Source organism: Protomyctophum parallelum (assembly GCF_964188405.1).
Source record: "Protomyctophum parallelum genome assembly, chromosome: 8".
NCBI lineage: Eukaryota > Metazoa > Chordata > Actinopteri > Myctophiformes > Myctophidae > Protomyctophum > Protomyctophum parallelum.
In genome coordinates this window covers 44,658,949-44,680,209 of record NC_139703.1, presented here as the reverse complement: position 1 = coordinate 44,680,209, position 21,261 = coordinate 44,658,949, and the positions used below count along the sequence as shown (strand labels likewise).

At 42.5% G+C, this 21,261-nt stretch overlaps 1 protein-coding gene across 1 annotated transcript in view; it reads left to right on the top strand.

Moving 5' to 3' along the window:
- Positions 1-3,133: 3,133 nt before the first annotated feature.
- Positions 3,134-21,261, top strand: part of cntn2 (contactin 2) — a 49,110-nt gene continuing 30,982 nt past the window's right edge. The window contains exon 1 of the mRNA XM_083770651.1: positions 3,134-3,256. The gene's annotated coding sequence lies outside the window, so the exon portion shown is untranslated. The remainder of the gene's footprint in view (positions 3,257-21,261) is intronic.

Below are 21,261 nucleotides of genomic sequence, written 5' to 3'. Positions count from 1 at the left end.
GGAACCAGTGTGAAAGATGATGCAGTAAGTGTATGCAACTATGCACTGCCAACTCACACTCAGAGTGTGTTAGTGTCTGTCTCCTTTGTCTCTGACTCTCACAGGCAGTGTAGGATTTTAGATTTATAAAATGAGTTGGGAAGTCGAGGCTGGGTGGATGTGGGAAGTGAAGAACAAAAGACACTCTGGGGAATTGGAACTGTAAAACTGAAGTGCCAAATCTTGCAGTCATGTAAAAAGAGAAGACGATGAGTGAGAAAAGAAAAATGAAACTTCCTGGATTCTAGCCAAGGAAATTAACTTGAGACCCTTTTAATGCATCATCGTTATTTGATGCCGTCGTAAAGATACCCACTTCTGTTGCCTAATCTAATGACAACCTGATAGAGACATAAAATATTAGATTGTTAGTAGCTTTTCCAACATTGGCTTGTTTGTGTGAATATAGTATGTTCATGTGTAACATCTCCCATGATTTGAATGACACAAATTATGAAATTTGGTACATTGACCTTGAGCTAAAGAACAGTATACACAACATTTAAAACCTATGCAACTTCAAACATATAGATCCATAAAATGTTATCCATGTTATAGTTGTAATAATATAGCAGTATTAGTCCTGTCTGAAGAATTCTAATTTGACCAATTTAAGGGCCAAATATCTGATCTACAAGCTTGTAGATCGACTATTTTTGGTGGGCAACATCAGCGTTTAAGTATACTGATAGGCTATCGTGCCCGCACCTTTATTTCCATTAAAATGGATTCCGGCAATTTTCTTCACAGGTCTTAAAAAAGCTCTTTGGCAACTCCAACTTATATATCGATGCCAGGGCCCTGACGAAAACTAGGAAATATGACCACAGAGAATTCATTTTAAGATCGTGCTGCTTGTCTACAAATCACTCTGGCTCTCGGAACAAAATCATCTCTGATATGCATGTGACATATGAACCCAGTCTAGAACCCTACTTTGGACATCTGGGGCTATACTGGTTGTCCTGTTTTGTTATCATGCAACAGAGACATGGAATATCCAACCAGCCCTTCTCTGACCATTTTTAAGCCAAGTTTAAAACGTTCCTATATTTTATTTTACATACATCCAGTATGGCTAAAAACATCATTATTGTCTCCACCAGGCCGAAGGCATGGGGGGAGAGTATGTTTTGCACTCCGTCCGTCCGTCCATGTGTCCGTCCGTGTGTGTGTCCGTGAGCAGCTAATCTCCGGCACCGTTAACCCGGTCGATGCCAAATTTTGCACACACACTCCCTGGATGCCAACGATGAACCTCTGCCCCAAAATTTCCAGAACGCCCTGTTATAGCGCCACCAGGAGGCCGCTTTGTGCAAAACAAGTTTTTGCACAGTACACCTACAGATTTTGTCCAAACATCGCGCAAATTGGTACACAGTCTCTCTAGTTCACATCTGGCTTTTAGAGCGCTACCAGGAGGCCGACTTTTGTAAAACACATTTTTGGATATTACTCGGATTTTGTCCAAAAATCCCGCAAATCGTTACACAGTATCTCCATAGTCATGTGCTCAAGACGGATGTGTCTGATATTTCATATTCCATCCTAATTGGCTAACATTGGCTTTCAGATTTTGCAGGATTGGCCTGTTTTGAACAAAAAGCCTCAAATCATGAACGCAGCGTGCAATTTGACGTGAAATCTTTCACGCACTTTCCTACTAGGCTGAGGAATATAGCCCACCCATTTCACATTGGCCTGTTATAGCGCCACCAACAGGTGGATTGTGCATGCGTGCGATCAACACGGATCTGCACCATTTCCCATATTCCATCCTGATTGGCAAAGATTGGAACAAACAAATAAAAAACATGTTTATATTACTCCTAAACATTCCTATCCTCCTGGTGGAGACCTGTGCCCAGAAGGGCACTTTTTCTAGTTATACTTTTATATTATTCTTATTCTCATTATTCTCTCTTTATAGCTGAATAGTTAATAAATCAATTCCTCCAGACTTGTTTTTTCATACTTTCTATCTTACCTTCCCTCAAACCATTTGATTTGGATATCCCTCGTGTGTTTCATGCATAATGTTGCAGATAAGGCTCATGATTTGCAGTAAATTGGGATGTGGGCCTAAATTGCTGATTAATTAGGCAAACATCAAGGTACCTAATGTCACTTGAGTAATTACCAATTATCTCTATGCTTGCTAGTTCATGTCTGTTCCTACGTTTTGTCATGACTCATAACCTAACCTTGCACGTCTAATTGGCAGTGCTTTGTTCCGGCCGTGCACTAACGGCCCCTTGCTCATTGCACGTGTAGTGCAGGGTGTGTGTGTGTTTGTGTGCGCGCGTGTGCACGTTGCTCGGTGAACAATGTGCTCGCGGGAGCTCAGGTGCGCGGAGGGTTGAAGCGGATGTAATAAAACTAATCATTAAAGGGGCGCCTCCCGTGATGAGATTGTGCAGCGTATGGTGGTGGCGGCGTGTGATGATATTCTATTGTATTGGGGATGGGGAGGTGTGAAGGGTGGGGTTGGGCAGTGTTGGGGGGAGGGGTATTATCATGTCTCAATTCAGAAGAACAGAAGAAGAAACTAAAAGACATAGCCTATAGTGGTGTGTGTCTGTGTGACTGTGTGTAGGGCAGCGGGGCAGGGCAAATCGATGTTCTCGTTCCAAATAAATATTAAACCACCACCGCTGCTGCTGCTGCACAGAAACCGGGCGAGCCGCCGCTGTCACTGTTTTTATCCGATTTCTAAAAAAAGAAAAGCAAACGATAAATCCAAAACGTTGAGAGACCGACGAGGGAGGGAGGAAAGACGGAGGTGTGTGGAAGCAGGTGAGTGGTGTGCCGGTGTATCATGCCAACGAGCGGGAGGGACGCATGCTTTTATAGGGCACATCCGAATGCGTCAAGAGCTGCGGCTTGACTAAATTCTGTACCGCAGAAGGGGGCTTCAGTTCGTACTATAGTAGGAGGGAGAGAGAGAGAGAGAGAGAGAGAGAGAGAGGGAGGGACCATAACAACGATATGTCAGATGAGGGGACGCTTCTGTTATGTGATACACACTGTGGTCCCTTCGACAGAGAGAGAGAGAGAGAGCGAGCAGCAGCATCCCCATCACCTCACCTCCGAGGCTCCGCTTCTTGCGCATGGTCAGCACTCTACTCTACGCATCTCTTCTCTTTTTCCTGACGGTTATCAGCGACTCTGAGAGGGAGGAGGGACGCTGCGCGTAGATCTACGCCACCGACAAAAGGTAGGTAAACAAGCGAACATTTGAAACGTCCATTAGGCTATATGTATCAACCCGTTTGTCATTTACATGATCGGGCTACTACGGGAGGGTTAATTGTTGTGGCACCAACATTGAAAGCTCAATGCTTAGCTCCTCTTAATGGTGGTTATATGATTGTTTCACTAATTTGATTCGTTCCCCGCTTATTATTTTTTGACGCAATGTAGGCTACTATACAAGCTAGAACACAGTCAGCTACGGTCAGTTAATGCCATATGGTTATTAGGCTATAATCTACCAGCACCACTAACAATTCTTTTAAGCTTAAGTGTAGCCTATGTTGATGGCAATAGTTGCCATTCCTGTCAAAAGGGACGTGCATGGTTTAGTATAGCCTATAACCTGTGCTCAGGCAGGTTTTGGAGCCGAGCCGAGTAGTAGAGAAAAGATTTATCCAAAAGATAGTAGGTAGCTACCCGCTCATCATGATCAGTGATGCCACTGTGGCTGGTTCTGCCGCGGGTGATTTTGCTCATAGGGTTATAGGCTACACCTGCCCTCCTGAGCTTCGGATTTGGATAAGATTTGAGAACGGAGGAGAAATGAGAAAAGATGCTATAACTTTGTTTTTGTCAATGCTCCTATTGTGGGCCATTTCACACAATAATAGCTTGCCTTATATCATATGACAACTTCATCAAACATTAGATTAGAAATCGTTTATTTATTTATTTATTTTAGGCAACTTATTGCACTACGTCTATTTGATCAACATCAGAGGACTTATATTCCAGCAGTTGACTCTTCTTTCCATGGATGCTTGAAAAAGCCCCTTTTGTGACTCTGAAATCCTGTGCTAATTGTGTAGCCAATAAAAAGACTTGAACTGAAGCCAACAAAAAAAATACTTGAAGAGGTATTTTTGTTTTGTTTTGCTCAAAGCAGTAATCTAGTGTTTAGCAGAGCGTGATACTGTGGCATTGTTACACTAAACAGAGGCATTTGTAAGCCCCTCAGGATGCTGAGTATGTCAGAGAAGGCATGGGCTATAGCTACACTGTCTGGCATCTCCCCATTGAGAGCACCTTGCTCCTGCATGCCATAGTGATGATGTGAATTAGGTAAACCCTGAAGGATTCAAGATTTAAAAACTGTTGCAACTTGCGGTGACAAATATCAAAACTCAAACACAGCTTTACACATCATTGGCCTGGGCGGCTGGCGTAGCGGTCCAGGCACCTTGGCTGGTAATCCAGTCTGTCAGTGTGCCGCGCGTTCGACTCTCCATCCTGACGGCCTTTACTGCGTGTCACCCCCCTCATCTCTCCCCATTTCCTGTCAGCCTATACTGCATACGTATCCCTCTATTACTATTAAAAAATAAATGCGAAAGCCACAAAAAATATCTTAAAAAAACATCACATCACAAGTTTACACCAAGTGGGTGAAATTATTTTGTGCAAGCTTAAATTCCTATGATTGAAGTTGTTAAATAAATATTATAAATAATAAAAGTAAAATAGTAATGGAATGTGCATAAAAGGTATAAAAGTAGGCTACAGGCAACAGGAATAATAACTCACAGTTGTCTTTAACAGATCTCAGACCTCGAAGGCTTTCCTGTAAATGCCAGGTGCCATCGATCCGCAACTTGAATTGAAACGTAAACTGACCTTACCCGTGGTTCATATAGCATGCTTAGACCTAGAATGAAATGCTCAAGCCTTTCATTGCACCCTGCCTTAGCTGTAGCCAGAGCTAGACATTCGGGTTAGTGCTGCTGAGCGCAGCATCAGGGCCGACTCAAAGAGCCCTTGTGCCTCTAATTAGGGGGCAAGAGTGCTGGGGTCAATCCCTCCATCTCAGAGAGATTTTAGTCTGTGACACGGTCTATATCGTGTGTGGAACTGCTGAGTGGCTCCAGTGTGTGAGATTGATGTGGAGATACAGAGCAAGTGGAGGAATGCTTTGTTCTGCACAGAGAAGCCACCCTGTTATCTGATCTGAGAACAGTGTCCGTTTCTAACTGAGGATGATGATGATGATGATGATGATGAAAATAGGCAACTTTATTGTTATTATTAAATAATAATAATATCTGAAATTGTTCTTGCATCACATGAGCTCCGTTTGCAACATCACAGGAAATCACGAGAAACAAAGATAGGCTACATAGATTATCATAACATTACACTCACTATATTCAATATGAATAGGTCTTCAAATCCGCAAATTAAAGGGATATATAGTTACATGTTTACGTGGCTCTGCAGGAGTCTAGTCGTCTCTAAGAGGGTCTGACAGATACAGAGTTTTCAATATATGGGCACATTTACGCAAATAAATCAGTTGGCTCATAGAGATAGAGATATAGTTTATACCATGCGCTGGGTGTTTTGTCAGAAATAGGCCCCTGGTCAGCTTCTGAATTTGAAGAATACTTGGTATTTGTGTGATTGCTGTTTTGTCTATGAATGCTATCTTTCTACTGGCTTTCTCTGTATCTCTCTTGTGCCGCAGTGCTTTCTCAAAAACTCTGTCCTTATAATCTACATCCGCGAGCTGTTTGTACATTTGCTCTGACTGTAATGTTGATTGTTTGATCTGCCTATAACCCCCAGCATAGAGCTATAGGGACTGGATGGGGTTTTGGCCAGAAACCACAGACTGCCGAGATATTTGCCTTCAGAAGGATTCATTTACCACAAACTCTGGAGCAGATATAATGTGCACTGGATGTTGAGTCCTGCGCATTGCCGTCCTCTTTCGAAACATGTATAAAGATATAGACATGCATACATCATATGCATGTATGGTATAGCCCCCTATCAAATGTGTGTTTGCTCACACGCACATGTGCACACCACGCACGCATACACTGACAATCACTGTCGCTCTCGTTTTTTTCTGGTCCGTGGCATTGTGCAGATGACATCATAGGGGGACAGCAGGTCAAAGCCAATCACTCGGGGTCACGCCTCCAGACATAATCTACAGCCATCATCTTATTGGAGCAGAGCAAGTGTCAGATCGGAGGAAGTCACCGGCAAACGATTAGTCACGCACATACATCACCGTTGGGAGTTTTAATGGGAGGTGTATATAAATGTGGTTGTGTGTGTGCGCGCTTGCGTGTGTGGGGGTGTGTGTGTGTGTGTTGGAAGGCTTGTATAGTCTGCTAACTGTCAGGGCACTAGATACAGGCTTAGCAGCAGCAGCATGTACAAATTAAAAGCCAGTGAAGCGCTATAAGAGAACATGCTGCAGACTGCTAATGCTGGAACAGGGGCAGGAAGCTACAATGTAACACTGATAATGTTAGGGCAGCTAGCGCAGCACGACTAAACCCAACAAGAACACATGGGGGATTTTACAAACCAGACATTAACCACTTAAGCCCTATTTTATACATTGTCATATTATATGAAGGTAACGGAACTTCTAATAGGGGGTGTGTCCACAGAAAGTGTTTTATTTGCAGAGGTGTATCATGTCTACTGTCCAGAGTGCTCGCACAGATCAACCGATTGCTCGAAGTCGAATGTTGTGTGTCATCTGCAATTCTGCATTGCACAAATAGTCTAACTGAAACAATGGTAAACATGGGTTTTGGTAACGATTCAACGTAATTTCGTAAAGGACCAGGTTGTCAGACATAGCCAGGACAGGATGACATCTCCAAAAAACGCTATAGGCTTTCAAATTAGTTGACTATAGTGTCAGCAAAGAGTGTTGTTTAAAGTTCAAAGGTGTGGTTTAAACTTCAATTACAGAGAGATGTTGGTGTTCGCGCAGAAGAATCCAAGGTTCGCGACTCCAAGGTTATTCAAGAATATGAAGCCTTGTGTGTGCTATCGGTTGGTTATAAAATATAATGAAGACAGATTGAAATGGCCAACTAGGGATGCAGGGGAATTACTGAGCATGCAGGTGAACATGCTGTTCAGGCTCAGGCAATTGAAAATTCTTAGGTGCTGGAACTTTCCTTGTGGAATCTTTTAGTGGTTCTAGTCACTCGCTATGTGTCCCTGTGTCTTGTCTGTCCGTCCGAGTACGGAAATAGTGTTTTTTGACCATCAAGTGTCACTGTTGCGCAACCTAACGCACGCACGCACGCACACACACAGAGGCCGGGGAGGAGGGCTTGTACAGTACAGTAACAGTACTACAGTACGAGTACAGTAGAGCATCACTCAGTCCAGATGGGTCTGATTTTGGTTGGTCGGAAGCTGTGGGACGTCTTCTCCTTTCTTCTCATTCATGTGAGTTAGATTGCATATGAGATTTTTGAATTACAGCTTCTAAATATTGATGTTCATCACAAACTTTGATTTTATTCATTCCTATTTGAACCATTTATATTGCTTGCTGGATGAGTTTAGGTATTTTCTATTTTGTCATGTTCATGAATATCTGGCATTAAGCCAACATTGGGTTAATAATAATAATAATAATACAATTTATTTATAACGCACTTTACATTTGAAACAAATCTCAAAGTGCTACAGGCAGAACAAAATGTAAAAGGAAGAAAATAAAGAATAAAACAGTTAAAACAACACACAGGGCAGCTTAAAAGTCCGACTGGGCAAATGCCTTACTAAAGAGGAAGGTCTTTAGTCCCCTTTTAAAAACATCCACGGACTGTGGTGCTCTCAGGTGGAGGGCGTTCCACAGCCGAGGGGCAGCTGAGCAGAAGGTTGTACAGTATGTGGAGTAATGTGCATGCTCACCCAGCGTAATGTGATTAATTGACTTCAATTAACATCTCAAATTGTTATATTATTACCAACACCCAAGTAGATTAGGGATAGAGTAGGGTTGGTGGGTAAGCCTTCTCAAATCGTGTTAGTGTGTGCATGTACTGTGTGTGTGTGTGTGTGTGTGTGTGTGTGTGTGTGTGTGTGTGTGTGTGTGTGCGCGCGCGCGCGCACGCACGCATGCATGCGCGCGAGAGAGAGAGAGAGAGAGAAAGAGAATGGGGGGAAAGGGAGAGAATTAATATAATGATGACAGCTCCTTTTGCACAGCTATTGATCTATGTATAGGCCTATGTGGCTATTCTTTGAATATAGTTAAGCATAGTGTGACTGCAAATTACATAGATGTCAATTGCTGTCAAATGTGACATATTTTAAGGCATGTAGTATGGACCTGGACAGTGATTACTCCTGACAATGTGCTAAAAAAATCACACCCGTGTGAAGTGAGTGGTGCAACTCTGTGTGGGGGTCCCCGAGGCGTCCGCGGAAATTCCAGACCCAGGAACTGGTCAGAATAAGGTGTTCCTTCCACTCGCTACGTCCGGCCGGGGAAACTCTCCCTTGTCAGGTGAAAAGAAACAGCTTGAACTCCTCATGCAGAAGGAAGCATGAGGTCAGTCCGCTGCCCTCCCCAGGTTGGCAGAGGAAGTGTAGCGCCCACGATTACAGTTGATAAGTGATAATTGACACTTGGTGGAAAAAATGGGTTGCAAAATCGTGGGATAAAAAGTTTGATAGCTCCCCCATCCCTCACACCTCCGTCCTTTTCTTTCACTATTACGCTTGCACCTACCTAAATCTATTGTATTTCAAATATACTGTGAAACTGTTTACACAAAGTTAGGTTGCAGCTACTACAGGGAAAATGGATACAAATAAGAAATGCTGTTGGTGTATACAATACAATACAATACAATACAATTTATGCATTTAGCAGTCATAGAAGACGCTCTTAATCCAGAGCAATTTACAGTAAGCAAGAACACATTGTAACACATCAAATACATAGTCATCAATGATCATAAACTGAAGCTAAGAACCTACCGTAATATCCGTCTAAGATCTGCACAATGAAACTATAAGTATACACTATAGAATGCTATGTCTATAATATGCTATCTAAATTAAATAATTTTAGCCTTTGCACGTCGAAGCAAGGAAGTGCTGTGTGCTAAGGAGTCTGAAGAATGTGAGTTTTCAGACTACGGCGGAAGATTGGTGCTCTTAATATTCTCTTTTCTGCACTCTATCTTTCTTGTTGTTGTTGTTATTTTCTATGCTGCTGCATTGTCTGAAGGTGCCTGTACACAAGATGTAACAAAGTACAACCTTTGAACCTTGAATGAAAATATTTTGTAGATGTAGGTGACATGCAGTAAAGGCCGTCTGTCACGGTCTGTGACGTGTTATGTTTTCTTGTGTACCCTGTTCTTGGTTTTTGTTATTGTTTTACCTTTCTGTTGTGTTCCTGTGATTTTGAAGTATTGTATTTTCCTTGTTTCTTAGTTGCAGTTTTGCTTTACACTGTGAACCTTTATTTTGTAGTCTTGTTTTGTGCCTTCCTGTCTGCCCCTGTAGTTCTGTTCCTGTCTTGTCTCACTAGTCCTGTGATTGCCAGTGTTTCCACCTGTGTCCCCTTAGTTCCCCAGCCCAGCCTATCCCAGTGTTGATTGTCAGTGGTGTTCAACTGTGTCTAGTTATCCCATGTCTATAAGTATGCCCTTGTGTTTTCAGTTCTTTGTTCGTTCGTAAATTGTTGTCAGTGTTATTTAGCTCCTCGTATATTCCTAGTCCTAGTGTTATTTTCTTGCTCCTAGTTATCCCTAGTGTCCCTGTATTTGTTCCTATTCCTCTGGTTTTTGGTTAATAAACCACCATACACTCGACCTGCCTTGTGTCTGCCTCATCCTCTGCCTTTGTCCTGCGCTTGGGTCCCGCACACCTCTGACTCTGATCGTGACACCGTCGGGATCGGTAGTGGAACCCGCAGCACACTGCCAGACGGCCAAGGTGCCTGGACTGCTGAGCCACGGCCCAGGCCAGTAATCCTGTTTTTGAGGGGCGCTAGCCCTCCTATATGCAGCTTTTGTTCCCACACGTCTCATATATTTGCCTTTGACAATGAAAGGAGAAATTCGGTCATATGTGCCTCAAATATGACGTGTGTTTGTGGCAACACAAACATTAAATGCCATTGACATTTGACAATGCAGTGAAAATGTATGTCGTATGTAGACGAGCAAATCATCTAACCAATCACATAAATTCAGTTGATTAGATGATGTATGATGATGTATAATGATAAGAGCGCCCCTCACTTCACACATGTGAGATTTTTTTGTAATTGGTTACTTGACATTTCTCTCCTCTATCCTACAATTTTAAGTAAGAAGAAGAGTGTGATCTACGATAATAGTAGGTAGTCTAGTCTCGCGTGGAGAGACTTGCCTTTTGCCTAAGTGATGCCTGCAGACAGCCACCTTCTAAAGCTGCAACTGCTTTTTGATTGCTTCCCATCGTGCTGCCTTACAAAAGTAAACACAGGGGAAAATAAAGAAACCTTTAAACTTCAGGAAGTTACAAAGAATACTGAACTAGAACACTGTTTTGTGTTTCATTATTTCAGCTTTTTGTTGATAAAGATGTCCTGTGGCAATTGCATACTAGTCTGCGCACAGTGATGCAGATGATGACCTACAGTAGTAAATTGTTACAGCAAACGTCTTGTGTGTGTGTGTGTGTGTGTGTGTACTGTACACTGTACAGAGTAGCAGGTGTCCTCGATAATTTACTCAACAAAGACTATTTGTTTCTTGACCACAAATGCATTCCTGATTTGGGACCCTTAGTGATATGTACAGTCATTTGTCCATTCTAAAAAGTACATTTATGGTTAATTATTACCGTTGATGAGTTAAGAAAATGTTTCAAAATGGCCATCTGTCAGTTAATTAGTCCATCAGAAATGGCGCAAGAGTTCAGTATGTTTCCAATGCAAATTAATCATAGAGACAAACGATAGTATATTGGAACACAGCTCTTGAAGTCTTTTACTCCTTGCCAATTACGTTGATTCCCTAATCCCTCTTCGTCCATCTCTCCTTTTTATGTTGCCATACTCTCAGCCATGTTTTGTTTGCTCCCGGTTGATGGATAATTCACACTGACTTCATCATATGACTTTGTTGCTTTCTGAAAGGAATTTATTCAACTGAAAAACAGTGACATTCTTCCTCCATCTCTTCCAGTATCTTCCAATCTCGCTTTTAATCCCAAATGTTTCTGTACCACTTTCTCTTTCCCAGAGTTCGTTTGATGTGACAGATTGGGGGTGTGCAGTAGGGTGTGCAATATGAGGGATGGTTCTCCACTGGGACCCTGGTGACGCCAGTGGCTCTCCCGCTCTGGAGGTCATGCTGTCTGGGTAATGGTCTCAGGAGAGGTGGGGAGACTTCGGAGGAGAGGGGTGGGGCACTCGCAATATTTCTATTGGTGTTATCTAAAACCCTACTGGGTGAGACGGTACCATTCAGATCAACTAGCAGGAAATTGCTTCGATGAAACTGCCGTTGTATAGTGCCACTGCCATTCTGACCGGGCACCCATTTTGGTGTCGGCATCATGTTATGCTTTAGCTATTGAAAAATAGCAGATCTAGATTGTAGGTCTGCTATTTTTGAAAAATCGAAGAACGACTGACATTTTTTAGAATCTGATCTCAGGTCAGAGTGGGTTCATCAGACCAGCGTGTGTCCAGTGGAAACCTCGTATGAATCTGATCTCAGGTCAGAATGGGTTATCTGCCCTTCCTTGTGGGTTTTCTTTCTTCGCCATGTGCTGTGGTCTGCGTTTGGCGTTTTCCTACGGGTGGCTGTTGGAACCACAGCTGATACCGTCCACTCCCTTGAGTAGACGCCTAGCTGGCATAGCATTAACACTACTGCAACCTCAAGTTTCTGTTTAATACCATTGGGAGAAATTAGATTAAAGTATAAAAAATAAGTGCTGCTAACATTATTATTCAATGAGAGTGATTCTGCAATAGTGCAGTGGTTACTGGTTTGTTTTTGAATTCTGACTAGACAAAGGAGACTAAACTAGCACAATAACAGGTGGGAGTAGAAACTAAACACACACACACACACACACACACACACACACACACACACACACACACACACACACACACACACACACACACACACACACACACACACACACACACACACACACACACACACACACCAAGTTATGGTCATTTGAAATGTTAGGCACTGCTGTAACACTGTTAGTGCCCCGGTGTGACCATTGTCATGGCAGATGCCCGACACAGCATTTGTGCCATGTTTGGTGAGGATTGTAGCAACGGTGTGCCTGTTGCCCCCGGGGGACCCTGACGTGGCCCCTGGTGTGACTATTGTCATGACAGACCTCTGAACTGTGTTTGTGTCAAGTTTGGTACAGATTGTAGCTAAATTGTGCCCGTGGCCCCCGGGGGCCCTATAACTTGGTTCCTGGAGCCCCTGTGGCCCCTGGTGTGATCTTTGTCATGACAAACCCCTGAACAGAAAGTTTGGTGCAGATTGCACCAAGGTGCCCCTGATATGACCCCTGGGGGACACACGTGGCCCCTGTACTGATGGCAAACCCCTGAACAGTGTTTGTGCCAGATTTGGTGAGGATTAGAGCAATGCTGTGCTTGTAGCACCCCCAGGAGCCCCTGATGTGCATGGCGTGTGGCGCATGCTGTGGCTATATCATGCAGACTTGCATCATGCTAAGTTTGTGGCGGTCGGTCCGATTAGTGGGTCCGCCCGCCCACTCATCCACCCACCCTCTAGGCAATTTTAATATAGGATATGATAGGTAATTCATAATAATACAATAATAACCCACATTTATAGTACCCAGCGGTACTATAATTGTGAGCCAGAGGCTGTGATCACGTGACCTATGCTGCAGGCTGCAGTCTAGAAGGGGAGTCTGCAGAACTGGAGCAGTATGCAGATGTTTTTATCAGTTAGTTTAGCATTACAAAAAATGTTCTGGAGCTCAGCAGGAATGTTTCTCAAAATGTCTGGATCAACGCAGTCTCATTTACTTACTATCATCATTGACATGCATACAGTAGTCTAATTTACTTTAATTTGCTGTGTGCAATTTCAAACTAGATTATAAATGTTGTCCTCAAGGCGCTCCACATCGACATACCGTATAGTCTCATTTAATTTCATTGTAAAGTATTACATCATACATTACATGCAATTCAGAAAAATAATTACAACTGATTCCTATGCTGTCAGTATGCAACTTGGAGGCACTGAGTCGACAACAGGCGAGCCTCACAGATTGTCTGACTGCTTCTGATGCCACCCTCTGCCTAGTTTAAAAGTGATCTAAGATATCATATTATCAGAAATGTTATCAGAAAGTTTTGTATACACTACGTTTACTGTGGGTGAAAAAGAGATTGATAGATAACCTTTGAGTTGCTAAGCTCCACCCCCTTAAAGCTTAATATGGTTATTTTGTAGGATTATGCACCAAAACAACTGTGCATGACATTTTGTATCATTTCAACTAAGCCATGTAACAAACTAGAACATAACTAGAACATTCACGGTGAACTGAATTGGCTAGCTCCTCTTGCCAAGCATGAGGTCCCACAGGGTTCGATCCTGGGGTCCATACAATTTTTCTCTATAGATGCTCTCCCTCGGTCGGGTGATTTCACGCCATGGCATCTCGTTCCACAGTTACGTGGATGACGCGCAACTGTATCTCCCACTGAAGGCCAAAGGCCGCACTCGGTTCGGACCGCCTAAGAGACTGCCTCTATGAAATCAAGAAGTGGATGGCTCAGAACTTCCTCCAGCTGAATGATAGCAAGAGTGACATTGTCCTGCTTCTATCAATTGCACACCATCATCTCAAGCACATCAAGATCAAGCACTTCCTCTCTTCCAGTGAGAGTTGTCCTAATCTTTTCACGGCTTGACTAGTGCAACGTCCTCTATGCTGGACTCGCTCTCAAACATCAGCAGCTGATCCAAAATTCTGCTGTCAGACTTGTGTCAGGCACCAAGCTAAGAGAGCACATCTCACCGGTCCTTGTCTCTCTCCATTGGCTCCTAGTTGTATTTGAAGACTCCACAGTTTAGCAGAGTAAGGCCGGGCGACCGTGGCTTTGCTGTGTTGGCACCGAAGTTGTGGAATAAACTCCGTGCCCCCACCCTAGGGGCTTTAAAAATATGCTTAAGACCAACCTTTTTACTGTAGAGGACTCGTGCGTGCGTGCGTGCGTGCGTGCGTGCGTGAATACTGCTCTGATCAGTGCAATATAGGACTGGTTTTTAAGGCCTGAAAATCTAGTATTGTATACTTACAAACAGTGAGTGAAAACAGCCTCTAAAGTTTTTAGATGATATTCATATATTCACCCTTGGGTCTAATGCATTGCTCTAATTATATGTAATTACTGTAATTAAATCTTTTTTGCAGTAGCGTAACTGGTAGTGTTGGGAATACTTTTTGTGCAATTATTGAAATTTAAATGAGCTGGTTACTCCGTATGCGAAAATAGCCGATAACATCAGAGGTAAGGTATATTATCATCCGACATGGTGGGCGATCTACTCTCAACCCAACCTAGATAGATTTACTGGTACATTAAATGTCAAAGTTTGCTTTGTTCCAGAATTACATTTTGTTTTCAATTTAACTATCTTGTGCTGCCTGTAACAAACGGAGAGCTTCCAGTAAGAGCTTCTGCATATCTTAGTATTGGCAGATTGTAAGGAATAAATGGAGACTGGTGTATGATCTGTTAACACAACAGTCTTGTAATGATATTAACTGATGTTCGTATTTTGAGATACTAGCCAACAGTCAAAGTGTGACGGGTGGCATTTATATTACACCAAAAAAAGCATTCATGTTAGGACTGTTAATCCTCCATGTCATTTTAATTCAATCTTTGCATAAATAAATACGTTTAAGGTTTCATTTACTGAATAAAATAGAATGTCGTGAAAGCCAACAATCCATATTACGATCCAATATAATCTTGAAAGTTCCCCTCTATTGCTATACCAGAGATCAGGCGGATCACGGAGGGAAAAAATAATAAACTAAGCATTTCACGCTACTCTGAATCCTGTATACTAGGTCTTGTATGCTTTGAATACAAATAGAGAAAATATGCCTGTAGATTTGTCTGCTCTAGGTCCTTTGCCCACGAAGAGACTGAGGAGAAAAATCGTTGATGTCAATATTGTGTCTCTGTCTCTGTCTGTCGTTGGCTTTCTGCTCACTTCTGTTTCTCTTTTCAAGCTCAGATTTTACCACATAAACCCTACTCGATGTCAGCTTGGTGTGTCAGGGTCCTCAGTTTTACTCTTTCTGCTGTTGCTACCATGACACCTGAATGTCTCGCAGGGATTAATGAAGGTTTATCTTAGCTTATAGTCCTCACAGCTGTCAGTCTGAATGGCAGAATCTTCCTTCAAAATTAGAAGCCACGCTGACTTCCTCCGGGTGTTACAAACACCAAACTAATATGTTTAGGTTATCTTTTGTTTTCAAAGACCTGCTGTCATATGAAACAAATGTTTGTGTGGTTGTCATTGTAAATGATTGGTTGTCAAACTCCATCTGGCTGCTGGTTGAAGTGATGAACTTATTTGACCTGACAGTGCACTTTGGCCTTTGCCTTTGTTATCCCTGAGAGTATTGTCGGGGGTTGGGTGGGTGGGGTGTGTGGTTCATTGAGAGGACTCATGTCAGAAGTTAGAGGTCACACATCCGGTCAATACATTTCTCATCTGCTAATTCACTGTTCAGCACTGTGCATAGGATACACACATGAGCAGTCATTTACATACAGTATATGCATGGACATTGGACACACACGCATGTGCGTGCACATGCACACACACACACACACACCCACACACACACACCCACACACACACACACACACACACACACACACACACACACACACACACACACACACACACACACACACACACACACACACACACACACTGTGACACACACAATTTCCCTTTTCCTGCTGCACAATCTCTCCATTCGCTTTTGTCCTGGCTGAAGGGCAAACTCTACAGACTCAGCAGATGTCTGTCTGACTGTGTGTGTGTGTGTGTGTGTGTGTGTGTGTGTGTGTGTGTGTGAGTGTCCGTTCATTCATTCATTCATTCAAACCTTTATTTATTCTCGAAAGACATTGAGGTCATCCCCATTTGCAGTGTCGTTGAGATACACATAATACAACATTTCAAAGCAATAAACAAAAACAGAACAGAACAGTAACATTTCCATCATTGCGTGATGTAGTAAAAACTGTAAAAACAGTTGCAGACGCGCGGGTGTGTGTGTGCGTGTTTGCGTGCGTGCAGACTAGGTGGATGTCCTTCTACATACCATTGGGAGTACAGAAGATACAAAGCCTCTTTCCACAAATGTGTGTCAACCTATTTGTGCACAGTGTGCTCAGGTGTGTGTGTGGTGTGCACAGTAAGTGTGCAGTGTAAAGTGCCCCTACATGTGTGTGAGAGCATGGTTGTGTTCTTGCTGTGTGAAGTGCATTGCAGTAAATGGTCCTCTGTTTAACTGGGCCAGAAGTGGCAGAGGGGACTCATAGAAAAACTATTGTTCCCTAGTGAGCAGTTGCAGTACATGCACGGTGATGCACGTGACCCATGCACGCACGCACGCACGCACGCACGCACGCACGCACGCACGCACGCACGCACACACTCACAAACACAAATGGGTTCATACTTTCTACTCAGATGAAGCCAGTCACACTGTGTGTATCAAGCCACTGCTGGCGGGTATCATAAAAGCATTGCTGTTGTCTCACACTAATGCGCAATTATAACACCACACCGGTGTCACGCACCAAAAGTAGCAGATCTACAAGCGGTAACAAAACAACACTTTTCGACGCAATTTGCATCACAACATAACGTGAGCTTGTAGATCTGCTTAAACCAGGAGGAGCTGATAGCATTATCTGGCTTAATGTGTGCAGGTGTCTGCTCATCTATATATTTCTCCTTGTTGCACTTGGTTGCACATTGCGTGACTCGTTTTGCTATTTCCGTTGTGTGAGACAGCGGCGTGCAGCTAAGTACAGTTGTGTTGTTTTTCTACATAGTGCAGGATAGTTTATGTAGTTCTTGTCCTGTGCATGTATGTCCTTGGCGAATGGCACTTCTTAAGCCCCTGTAGGGTTTTTAGGCATTCTCCTTCACATTTTTTATTGACTTTGTGTATCAATTTGAAATGTTTTGTAAGTGAAAATAAACAAACAAGAAACTAGTTGTATAGCTGTATACTATTGTATAACTTGTATACTATTGTTCTGTATTGACAATGCTTCTTATTGTTCTTCTTGCCTCTGTCTTGCTGTATAGCCTACAGTATATGAAATCAGTATCCTGACCTGGAAATGTTCTGTTTACTGAACAAACATAGCAATCTATTTCTATTTTCTATTCTATAGCAATGCTAGCTATTTAAAGAATGTGTCATTAATAACACTTATTGACACTGGTTTAAACGTTCCTTTGGCTGCCAAAGCAATCGGTTGATTATTCTCTTTCCCTTGGCAGTAAGGCCATTGTCTAGGCAAACCGTAGTGGAGTTGGAGAAGGCTGCGCTTAAATAAATGAAATCCATAAAGTATGGCTGTGTGACGGTCATACACATAACCAAATTATGCATGAACAGACCAGAGAAAGAGATATAGCAAGATTACTACACAGATTTGCGGTTTGTGAAGAGATTGTGTCCTGACATTTAAATTTAATAAACATATGTATGTCCCTATTCACTTTTCAGACAGATATTTAAATCACTGTCAGAATCTGTAGGTGGAAACCCCAAGGTTAGACCAAGTGGGTACAGTTAAACAAACAGACATTTGAACTGAATGCAAAATAATCCCTTGTGTCATTGCTTTCAAAGGTCATACGCTCTTTTTTCCCTCATTTCCAAAGGGCTACTTCACACAACAGCACTTGACTGTAGAACAGCTTCGGCTGTCACATCTCATTGGTTCTTCTATCACAGTCAGGCACACACATATGCATCCACAATCCACGTACACAGACACTGACCTTGCTAAACTATCTCAACCATGCATGCATGTGTTCATATCAGTATGGCCCAGAGGAGCGGTGCAGACTCTGCAGAGCATCTTACTGGCCATCTGCACATAGCAGTGTTGCTAATAACTGGTTGACACTGTGTGTTATTACATGTTTTAGTATGCATTTATGACGGACAAGGTACAAAATGTCGGCCCAGGCCGTAGCGTAACGGTCTGGGCACCGGACTGGTAATCCAGTCGCAGTGTGCCGCGGGTTCGACTCCCGGACCCGACACGGCCTTTACTGCATGTCATCCCCCCATCTCTCTCCCGTTTCCTGTCAGCCTACTGTCTGTCCCTTCAAAAATCAATAAAAGGCGTAAGCCGCAAAAAAATATCTTAAAAAAAAAAAAAAAAGGTACAAAATGTCACCTGGCTGTGTCCCTCAGAGAGTCTACAATCTCATAATAGGACCAAAAACCTACAAGAATGCATTCAATGCAAGCAGTTGATCGATCATGCTTTCAATTTAGAGTCACTTTATAAGAGAGATTTGATGTCATATTGAAGACACAGTCACATAGTTATAATTTAGTTATAGTTATAGTTATAATAACAATGGAAATAATTGATCACAGTTTTTTGTGTGGAAATGCTGTCTTAAAGGTTTTATGACATTCATTTTCATTTTTTTTTTTTTTTTTTATTTTTTTAGGTTTTATGACCTCAATTACACCCAAAGAATCTGAACTTTGAACATTCAGTGGATTTTCTGTGGTCTGAAGTTTTCTTTGGGGTTTGGAAGCCTTTTGAGCTACAATGAAAACAGGCAACACAGTGAAAACAGTGACATCTGCTGGCAAATCCCATTGACATATATGGGATTTGCAGGGTCTTACATCACTTACTGCCGGCAAATCAGAGCACCTGTTTGAGCCAGAAAACCCCAGATCACAGAAAATCTACTGAATGTTAAAAGTTCATGTTTTTTGGGGCAATTGAGATTAGAAAACCTAAAAAAAATAAGAACAATTCCAAAACCTTTTTTTAATGTCACAATCCCTTTAACATGCAAAATTATACCACAAGCTGAAATGTACAAATCACTTAATTTCCACTATAGCATATTGGCGGTACACAATTCATTAAACAATATTATTATTTTAATGCTAAAGTCGGTCCTCTGCATAAAATATATGGAAATGTAATTTTCCAGGTGGAAGAAAAACATTGTTTTTTGAAACCCTACCGCAAAGTGTTGGAGGAAGAGACTCCAGAGAGTTTGCATTGAGGTGGAATCTGAGCCCACAGATTGGCTTTCACTTTTCTGCTGAAGCAGTAGTCCACCATTTGCTGGTGCAGATCACACCTCTTGTCCGTCTTTCTCTCAGTTTATCTCTTTCACAGCTAACAGACCAGTTGTATAGTTTTTCTCTGAGGTTCAGATAGAGTGTGAAGACTTGGCCAGTCAAACTTTGGCTGGTGAGGGATTTAGGTGTTAATCCATCAGTCTCCTTTTATTTATTTCTGAGCAGACTGTGCTGACAATCATGGCTGGCCTGTTGGGAGGTTCACACCAGATTTGGCTTGTAGAACCCTATTGATTCTTACTGTTCTCTCGTCGAAGGGATTAGCGTAGTCCCTTTCCCTTTCTAGTCTCTTCTCTTCAGTGTGCGTGTGTGTGTGTGTGTGTGTGTGTGTGTGTGTGTGTGTATGTGTGTCAGCTCTGGAGTCAGTGCCGGTCTCTCTTAGTGTCAGGGCTCATGATGGAGATGCTCTAGCCAACTGTGGTGTCATCGACAATAAGGCTGGGACTGAGGGTGTGAGGGAGGGAGGGGAGGTTCAAAGTTGTCGGGAACTACAGTCATCGTAGAATCAAAAATGAAGTTTGTTTAGCACAGCAAGAGCAAGGTACTACTCACTGAATAAAATGGCCAAAGACCATGACTGCTATGGCACTCAATGGGGTGTACTGGACCTGTCCGTACAAATAAAGCAGAACATTATTTGATGTGGTGTTGTTTGTAGCCTTCATGGTACAGCGCACAGATTTGAATTTGAAAGCATCTGCAGTGGGTATAAGATTAGCCCCACGGACACAGACGGGCCTCTCATCTTTGCAGAGAAATATAAAGCAAATCTTTTTTTTACACAAGCTGTCTGCATAATAAGGATGTACTACTGTATGAAGGCGCTCTTTTTTTCTTAGAGGTGATGTGTTAACAGGCTTCCAGCCAGCCAGTATATGCCATCATTAACATGGCATTTCGTTGACACTGCCATTGCAGCAGTGACCCGTGGCCACTGCTGTCTCTAGCCAGTCTGCCAGCATGACATCATGACATGGTATTTCGTTGTCGTTCGTCATATAACCCATATAACAGCCTCACATTCTGCTACTCAGGTGCCTGCAGTGGTGGGAAAAGTAGAAAAGTACTTCAAGTACAAAACGTTAAAGTACTCGTTGTGCAGAATGTTATGGTATCCAAATATTTTGAAATGAGCAGATCTACGAGCTCACAATGTGTCGCTGCGACACAGAGCTCGTAGATCTGCTAATTTCAAATGGCCGAAATAGGCCTATATATAGGGCTGAATTATGTTTTGTATTAATAATAAAGATACTAGTAACTAAAGTTTTCACATAAATGTACAATATGTGGCTCTGAAATGGAGTAGAAGTATACTGGAAATTGGAAATACTTAAGTAAGTACAAATACCTCAAGTACAGTACTTAAGTAAATGTACTTAGTTACTTTACACCACTGGGTGCCTGAGTCTGCTCTGTAACTGCTACGTGACAATACAGTCTCCTTCGCTGCTGTTCATGTGAACACAAACCAGTCCTTAATTGGACAACTACCCAGGCTTCTTTTATCCATGAACGTTGAGCTAACACTGCACTACGCTCCTGTCTATGTGATGTTCAATAAGACATTGTTTTGTACAGAGATATAAGTGACTTGGAAGCAGAGATATTGGCACTTATGGATATAATTACATGGTGGCCATCTTTGAACGTCTTCTGCCATCTTGATGACATGGCTCCCCTTCCAAAATTAAACGTATGGTGATGGAGAGCATGTGGAAGAAATGTGGTGCTTTTGTCAGCCGTGTACACATTCTTAGTGAGCTAACAGCG